Consider the following 9519-nt stretch of genomic DNA (forward strand, 5'->3'; position numbering starts at 1 on the left):
CCTCTGGTTATTCCAGCACCTCCCATTTGAGAAATGAAACTCCAGGAAGGTATAGGTGTTTGTCTAGCCTTTAGGGCAGGTTTTGCTTGCTTAGCACAGATGCAAAGGAGTTCATAATCCAATGACCTGGATGGGTCAGGGAGCTCCCCCCTCTTTTTTTCATCCTGCTTTTTTTGAGAGATGCTAGAACACTTTCCCTGGACATGCTAATTTGCTTTGTATGAGGAATTTTTTTATTTTGGATGGAGGAGCATTCAGTATATTACAATACAGTACGACATTTTTTTTTACGCAGTTTACTATCACTTAAAACTAAGTGAGCAGAAGTGTTAAGAATAGATATAATAGGTCTAAGTTAAGAGATAGTAAGACTGGTAAGCAAAACATTAGAATAATCAACAGAAGATAGAATGTGGGTCTGAATAGTGGCTTTGGTAGAATCAGAAGATAAGAGAGCATGAATTTTAGAAATACTACAAACAGGCAGACCTAAGCTACAGCAGTAATGGGAGCTGAGAAAGATCAAAGATAACACTCAAGCCCTTAACTTGCTGAGAAGACTGAAGAGTTATGCTGCTATTTGAGAGTCAAAGAGAAGGTGAAAGAGAGCGGGGTTTTTTTTGGGGGGGGGAGGAGAGAATATATAATCAATCCTGTCTTCTACATATTGAGTTTGAGATAACAATCTTGACATCCAAGCAGAACTAGCTGCAAGACAATGGGAAATATTAGTAAGCGGGGGAGAGAAAGGGAGAACAGGAAGATGGAACTGGATTTCATCAGTCCAACAGTGATATTACAGACAAAAAGCCAAAATCAGATGGGCAAGAGGAAGAGTACACAGAATGAAGGAAATGAGAGAAGGAAACCGAGGACACCTACATTTGGAAGGATGCTAGGAGTGAAACAAAAAGAAGATAATGCCAAACCCTGGGAAGGAAACAACAACAACAACAACAACAACAACAACAACAACAACAATTTATTATTTATATCCTGCCCATCTGGCTGGGTTTCCCCAGCCACTCTGGGCAGCTTCCAACAGAAAAGTAAAATACAATAATCAATTGAACATTAAAAACCTCCCTAAACAGGGCTGCCTTCAGATGTCTTCTAAAAATCTGGTAGTTGTTTTTCTCTTTGACATCTGATGGGAGGGCATCCCTCTGCCTGGTCCCCTGCAACTTGGCTTCTCGCAATGAGGTTAACCACCAGAAGGCCCTCGGCGCTGGATCTCAGTGTCCCAGTAGAACGATGGGGGTGGACCCCCTTGGTATACTGGACTGAGGCCATTTAGGGCTTTAAAGGTCAGCACCAACACTTTGAATTGTGCTCGGAAACGTACTGGGAGCCAATGTAGGTCTTTCAAGACCAGTGTTATGTGGTCTCGGCAGCCACTCCCAGTCACCAGTCTAGCTGCCGCATTCTGGATTAGTTGTAGTTTCTGGGTCACCTTCAAAGGTAGCCCTACGTAGAGCGCATTGCAGTAGTCCAAGCGAGAGATAACAACAACAACAACAACAACAACAACAACAACAACAACAACAACATATTATTTATACCCCGCCCATCTGGCTGGGTTTCCCCAGCCACTCTGGGCGGCTTCCAACAGAAAAATGAAATAAAACGATCTATTAAACATTAAAAGCCTCCCTAAACAGGGCTGCCTTCAGATGTCTTCTAAAAATATGGTAGCTGTTTTTCTCTTTGACATTTGATGGGAGGGTGTTCCACAGGGCTGGCGCCACTACCGAGAAGGCCCTCTAGAGCATGCAACACTCTGGCGAGACAGTCTGCAGGCAGGTAGGGTCTCAGCCTGCGTACCAGATGGAGCTGATACACAGCTGCCCTGGACACAGAATGAGACCAACCATATCAGAAGCTGAATGAAGATAAGTGAGGCAATGAACAAATGAGCTCCTCTCAGCATAAAGGATGGGGATGGGGAACATCAGGCCTGGGGTCAAATACAGCCATCCAGGATTCCTTGTCCTGATGGTTGAACTCTGACTGGAATGCACCCTTGAACTGTGACGATGATGCTTGCTTGTCTGGCTGGAAGTGTGTGTGTGCATCTATGAAACCCCTAGCTCAGTCAGTAAATAATAAGTCTCTTAATCCCAGGGTCATGGGTTTGAGCCCCACATTGGGCAAAAGATTGGACTGGATGACTCGCATGGTCCCTTCCAAGTCTACAATTCTGTGATTTTATGACTTCTCTGTGGTTGGAATGTTGCCTACTGTAAAAGTCACATTGATTGCTCCTCCCACTTTTGGCTCTGGCCCTACCCATCATGGGCATGTGCCCCCTGTCCCAAAGGTTGCTCATTAGGGAATTCAGCCCTTGGGGCTCAGTACCATGATGTAGAGGTAGAAAAACAGGTTTAGAAATTGTTAATCAGGGAATTAGATGGGAAATGAATTGCAGCACTGGGAAGGTTCTAGAGATTTTCAGGGCACTTTCGGAATGAATGAAAGAAGAGAAATAGTACAATAGTTGAAGCAAAAGTGTGGGAGGTCCAGAGAAAGGTACTTTCTTTGTTTTTTTTAAAAGTGTGATGATGCCATGCCTTCTGAAGCAAGAAGGAACCAATAAGAGAAGAGAAGGAAATAATATGAATGTTGGCTGTTTGTTGAGCATTGATTCTGATTTGTTTATGGAGAGGTTAGACAACATTCCATCAAGCAGTTGTTATCCTATACCTTCCAGTGCATATCTCTATGGCATATTTCCTTGTTGGAAAAGACCACTTCTTTTTTTGGAGGGCGGGGAATGAGGTTGTTGCACATGAGTACTAACACATTTTAATTGGGCAACCAGAATTTTCTGGCATGTGATTGAATCCCACCCCAAAATAGCAATTAGCCCTCTAGTGGGATGGGAGGAGGTGCAGAAGGAACCTGGTAATAATGAAGAATGCATGATTTATTGATAAAATATTGAGAGAAGAAAATTGCTTATCAAAAAATAAAGCTGAGGAGTAGGTTGAAAGCATGAATTTATAATGAAGTTATTCAAACATTTTTTTTTTAGTTTATTAGAGAATGATGGGAGGTTGGGGAGCTGCAGCTTTTGGTGCCAGCCATGAAATTTCAAAACATGATGTTTCAGCCACAGGTTTCCTCTTGTATTGGAATATATCTGGAAGAACTTTGTCTCTTCTTACCAATGAGTATTCCTTATGATAAGAGCATCTTAAGACTCCTGACATATGTCTCATGTGGGCATGAGTAATGCACCAGTTAGCTTGTCCAGTGTGATGCAGTGTGCACGCGCGCGCGCACACACACACGAGTTGGAAGCCCTGTTGGAACCAGCATAGACCAAGAGATCCCAGGACAGTGTAATGTGTCAACCAATCAGCTCGAGCTATGAAGATGTTCATCTGCTGTTGTTTGTAAGGAATCCCTCAACAGCAGATGAAGCAGTCAGTTTCTAATAATTGTAAGTGCTCAGTAGCCTGTCTTGCTTAGTCTAATTGGGCTCTATATAGGTTTATTGTGCATGTTTATGTCTTATACTTGCTGTGCAACCTATACAACCCCCAGTCTTCACCCTTCAGCATGCTTATTGTCCCCAAATCCATAAAGAAAGGCTCCCCCTGGCACCCTCTCCCTCCAAGCATGTATACAAATATAACCCCAAACACAGATGACTTTGAAAAATGACTAGATCAATTCATGGAGGACAGTTCTGTTCAGGGGCAATTGGCCATCATGATTAAGGACGGAACATTCATGCACTTCCACTTAGCCAATGATTTGGGCATAAACACACCACCCTCACTCTGATGCCTTTGAGCTTCTGAGTGGCATCAGTCTGGTCACTGTTGGGGAAACAGTGGTGATGTGCCTACTTTATCAATGTGCCACCCCTGTTGTGTATGCCACTTTGTGAGGCAATGGTCCTAAATGGCAGCCCATATGTCTAGCAGATAAATAAAGAAGGGCTTATCTACACTTACCTTTCCTCTGCTCTTTCCAGGCATGGTCTGTGATTTAATGCTCCGTGTCCGAGTGCCCTTTCTTTGCTCTGGCAGTCTATGGGAAACCTGAATTGACGTTTGCTCCAACTGAGCATTGAAGAGTGGGTTTTTGCGAGGAAATCTCTGAGGCCAAAAACAAAACAAAACAAATACCAGTGCCTGGACATGAAGCTTTTAAGCAGAGACATGGACCTGGAAAGAACAGGGCAAAATGTAAGTGTGGTTAAGCCCCCTGTGATGACAACAGGAACAGAGGGAACAAAGGGAGCTACCACCTTCTAGAGGCGGTTGCCATCTTGGCTGTTGCAGCAAAAAAGCAGGAGTCTTGTGATGCCTTTTTTCCATCTACTCCCTCTCCTTTCTACATCCATGTCTCCCTCTCGCCTTCTCTCTCTGCCAGCTCAGGCCAACACTTCATGCATCTGAGAAAGTGGGCTCTAGTCCATCCATGCAATCTCCTTTCTCAATAAATCTGCTAGCTTTTAAGATGCCACAACAAGTCTCCCTGTTGCTTCCCCATCAGTCAGTTCACATCTAGGTTGAAAGCAATATTAGTAGGTGGTTGAATAGTCTGGCTGGTTGACTAAGCCAAGTGTTTTGTCTGTGCATTATGCGTTGATAAGGGAGTTGAATGGGAGAGGTTTGCTGTGAGCCTTTTCCACTCTCACCACCAGTCATCTTATGGCAATGGACATAAGAACACAAGAAGAACCTGCCGTCTTCTCCGGCATCCTCTTCTCATGGTGGCCAGCCAGATGCCGGTGGGAAACCCTCAAGCAGACCTGTCCTGTCCAAAATCCAGATTCCAACAGAGGGCTGCTAGATACCTCCCACAGGCTCACAACTGGAGCATGAAACAATGCCTTCTACAAGTCTGTGGTGCGACCACACTTGAAATGCCATGTGCAGTTCTGGTCACCTCACATCAAAAATGATATTGTGGAGCTGGAAAAGGTTCAGAAAAGAGCAACCAAAATGATCAAGGTTGGAGCAACTCTATGAGGAAAGGTTACAACATTTATTATTATTATTATTATTATTATTATTATTATTATTATTATTATTATTATTATACCGACCTATACCCTGGGATTTCAGGGTGGTTCACAGAATAAAATCAAGATATAAAACCACAAAATAACACTCATAACACTGGAACTGATGGACATCCAATGAAGGTGAGTTGGAAGATTCAGGACATATGACAGAAAGTACTTTGCCATGCAGCACATAGTTAAATTATAGAATTCACTCCCACTTTAGGTAGTGATGGCTAGCAATTTGGATGGCTAGCAATTCATGGATGTCAGGCTTGGGGGATTCTATCCTCCCCCGGCAGCATCAAGAATCAAAGAAGAAAGAAGCAAGAAAGTTAATATTTATGGTTTTATTCAGTTCTCGTGCTGCAAGACAAGAATCCAGTCCTTAACTTCATCATGACGCTGTTCGCTCTGAGCTCCCCCCCTTCTTTCCCCAGCAACAGCCTGTGGCCCTATGAGTGGCCTCAGGAGTCAAACGTCATTGAGCCCTTTGCTCTTGAATTCTAAGTGAGCGTCAAGTACGTGGGGATGGTGGGGCTTCTATGCTTTCCAAAGACGTCTCTGCTGGCAATTCTGGGCTCTGGGTTCTGCTGCAATTCAAGCTTGTCTCCCTCTTCTCTTGAAACTACTGGAGAAGAGGGGGAGACCTCCATTTCCCTCCTTCTCTGAGGGAAGCAAAGGAAGAGGAGAGGGCAATTCCCAGCCTTCCCCTTCAGTCCAGTCACTGACATCGGATGATAAACAGAGGTATAGCTAGGCTCCCTTGTGCCCTTGGCAAGGAGCTTTATCGATGCTCCCCTGTCCCTTGTGCCCTTGGCAATGAGCTTCCAGAGGAGCCTGTGCGCCTTGTCCAGCAGGGCAGGGCAGCGGATGGGTAACCTGGAGAGGATGCAGATGTGCAGGCAGCTCCTAGACACTCTGAGCCAGAGTGGAGAGGCATGATTTTTGCTCCTCCCCTAGGCTTGCACCCTTGGCGGGGGCCAACCTAACCAACCCCCAGGTACGCCCCGGATGATAACGGCTATCAATGGTTACTAGTCATGATGGCTATTTTCTGCCTCCACTGTCTGAGGCAGCGTCTCTCCGAATACAAGTTGCTGGGAATCGCAGGTGGAGAGAGTGCTGTGGCACTCAGGTCCTGCTTGTGTGCTTCGTACTGGGGCACCTGCTTGGCCCCTGTGAGAACAGGATGCTGGACTCAATGGCGCATTGGCCTGATCCAGCAGGCTCTTCTTACGCTTTTATATTCACGAAAACAGCTGCCTTGCCGCAGTTGTAGATCCAGCCCCCCTCACCTCCATTTTCAGTGGCAAGTTCAGCTCTCAATGCCAAGATCTGGCATCTTTTATTAAGTGAAATGCTGAGAAAATGAATTTTTCACTTACTGCAGGGTGCTGGCAAAGTGGTGATCAATAAATAAAATCTAAAGAACTTTAATTACTCCAAATTGTAGCCCACTTTTAATTACTTCACCTGAACCTCGCAATTGATTTTCAAACTTTCACCTCTGATTTTTAGATAGAAAAAGAAAGCTGGTTGTCCGTGCCAAGGCTGCAGCTGAAACGAGCTGAGCAATTGTTCTTCCCCTTTTAATAAAAGTGACTTGCAGCTTAATCCTATACTTGTCTACTCAGAAGTCAATCCCACTTACTTTCTGTTGGGACTTACTTCTGGTTAGGGCTGGATGGATCAGCCTATTTCTCACCTGTGTCAATTTCAGTTGTCTTTAATCATAACTCCATCCTATTTCTGCATTAATCTTTTTTTAAAGAAGTTTGTGTATTAAAAAAACCATTTACATACATACATATTTACATATTTACATATTTACATACATATCACAAAATTAGTATTCGATGCTCACATTTCTAAGCACACATTATCTCCAAATGTGCGTTTTGGTATGTTTTTAGACTTGAGCAGAGTAGCACGAAATCTGGAAAAGTGTTAAATCCAAATGATAATTACATTCCAATCCATGTGCTATTCCAGGAGGTGTGAATTAAGCAAATTAAGTCAGTTTGCATAAAAAAAAAAATGGAACAAATGAGGTTCTGCTTCCAGGTCAGCTTGTATGTTGAAACAGGGAGATAAAAGCTGTTCTGGAGCCCTTCCAAGTCAAGGTACAGAATACCCAAGACTGGGCCCCGAGGCAGAACATTTCACAAGCGCCTCTCCCCAGCATTAAAAATTATAATAGCATTAAAAATTAAGAATTTGCTGCCCTTTCATGACACCTGGAATCAGTTACCTGAGGTGGTTATCACCACACTCGGTCTAATGATAGCCTGTTTTAAGTCTATTGTTATTTTAACATTTTGAAGCTTTTGAATTATTGTTGTTAATTTTTCTTATCATTTTCTTTAAACTGCTTTGAGGTTTTTCTTCCAATTAAGCAGTGTACAAATTTTACAAAATAAACAATGAACAGTCCAGCCCTATCTATTTGCTTCTAAAAACACACAGAGGTAAGAAACACATGATTTGCCTGCACTCATTGTCAGTGCAGAGAGGGATCTGGCTTGTTGTAAACAGCAAGGAAACGTACCCACCAGGTGAGGTTTCCCTGCCCTCAGTTGATCATATGAACTCAGTCTAATCACCTGGGATTGAGAGCCTGTGGGGAACCCACAAGTGGGACCTGAGCACAAGAGCTCTCTCTCCTACTGTGGTTTCTAGTACAGTGGTACCTCGGGTTAAGAACTTAATTCGTTCTGGAGGTCCGTTCTTAACCTGAAACTGTTCTTAACCTGAGGTGCCACTTTAGTTAATGGGGACTCCCGCTGCAGCCACGCCGAAGCCGCACGATTTCTGTTCTCATCCTGAAGCAAAGTTCTTAACCCGAGGTACTATTTCTGAGTTAGCAGAGTCTGTAACCTGAAGCGTCTGTAACTTAAGCATCTGTAACCCGAGGTACCACTGTAACTGTTATTTCGGAGCCTTGCTGTCTTCAACTGTGGAGGCAGAGCATAGCCGTCATGGCTAGTAGCCATCGATAGCTTTATCCTTGCCCACGAATTAGTCCAATCCTTTTTTAAAGCCATCAAATTGGTGGCCCCCACTGTCTCCTGTAGGAGTGAGTTCCATAGTTTAGCTATGTGCTATGTGAAGAAGGACTGTCTCGAGTCTTCCAACATTCAGTTTCATCATATGTCCATGAGTTTTACTGTTACAAGAGAGGGAGGAAAACTTTTCTCTCTTTACTTTCTCAATGGCACGCATCTTCCGAACGTTACATTTCCCCCATATCCTGGTCCTAAATGCTTCAAGTCCTTCGAAACGCATGTGAGAAGAGACACTCCTGAATGCAGTTGTCTCTATCTTTGGCTGGCCAGTGGGTACGGCCTCCCCCTTTTATGTAAATAAATTTCTCCCCACCTTTCCTGTCCAGACCCTTCCCTGATCACCAAATTCGCAGCATCTGCTTGTCTCCTGCGGAGGCTGCTGTGTGCTGGGGACATGGGCTGCTGGACAAGGAAAACTTGCCGTCCCTTTCCTTGTGCTTCTCTCTGTGCTGTACATCGTGCTTGTAATTAATCATTCACCAGCCCTGGGAAACTTGGCATTGTTTAGAGGGAGTAATTATATCTCGCTCTCTTCTGCGGTGTCTCTCTCTCCCCCCTCCCTATTCCAAGATGGCAGAAAAAGGGAAGGGGGAGGGGAAAGGCCTCTCCAGCGAGTGGAAAAGAAAAAACTTTGACATGTTGATCAATGGGGCCTGCAGCAGAGTCTGCTGGGGGAAGTAAGTTCTGCTTAAGTGGAGCGAGAGGTAATTAGAGCAGAGAAAGGGGACCAAGAGGGACAGCTGGGCCAATGGAACACCAGGCCTGGTTCTGGGAGGGGCTGCCTGACACCAGAGAGGGAAGAAATGGGCTCTTTAGCCTCTCCAATTTGCTGCATTGCCCCCCCCCCATGTGAGTTCAAAGCAATATCCACCCATAATTCAGAGGGCTCCTAACTCACTCCTCCGCTTTACCAGCACACCATCCTCACAAGCCCCACATGGTATCAGGTATTTCATAGGTGGAGCATGGTTAGTTCCCTTTGTAAGAAGGAAACTTGAAGAGGTCTTCAGCGATGGGTTGTTGCTTGGTCACACCAGTTGTTTGGGGGCTGGATGTCAGGGTAGCGAAAACAGAGAAATCTTCCCTGGCTCAGATTTTGTGTGGCTCAAGAAGGCCACTTCTCTTTTGATACAAGCACTACTGAGTCCCAGCAGCTCATCTCGTGTCCGGGGCTCTGTAACCTTTGCTGACATCGCTCCTTGCTTGGTACAGTCTCCATTAACTGTGTGACAGGATGTCCTGCTCCATTTTAAAAGGACAGAGGGCCCAGCCTTCCACAATCAGAATACCCCTCCATCCCTGCTCACCTTTGTCCATTCTCAAGTTCTGTTTGGGGATACAAGGGGTGGTATTCAACTAAGCTTCCCTCAGAGGACATGACTAAGTTAGGTCCATTATTTTCAGGGGGTCTCCTCTGAGTGAAACTTA

At 44.7% G+C, this 9519-nt stretch overlaps 1 long non-coding RNA gene across 1 annotated transcript; it reads right to left on the minus strand.

Annotated features, from left to right (window-relative positions):
• Positions 1 to 982: 982 nt before the first annotated feature.
• On the minus strand, positions 983 to 8537 carry LOC148685351 (uncharacterized). The gene is made up of 3 exons (XR_015950588.1): positions 8405 to 8537; positions 3966 to 4109; positions 983 to 1467 (listed from the first exon to the last, which is right to left on the minus strand). It is a non-coding gene; the product is annotated as an uncharacterized LOC148685351 (long non-coding RNA).
• Positions 8538 to 9519: the final 982 nt, after the last annotated feature.

The sequence above is a fragment of the Zootoca vivipara genome, chromosome 6, assembly GCF_965207765.1.
Source record: "Zootoca vivipara chromosome 6, rZooViv2.hap1.1, whole genome shotgun sequence".
Lineage (NCBI taxonomy): Eukaryota > Metazoa > Chordata > Lepidosauria > Squamata > Lacertidae > Zootoca > Zootoca vivipara.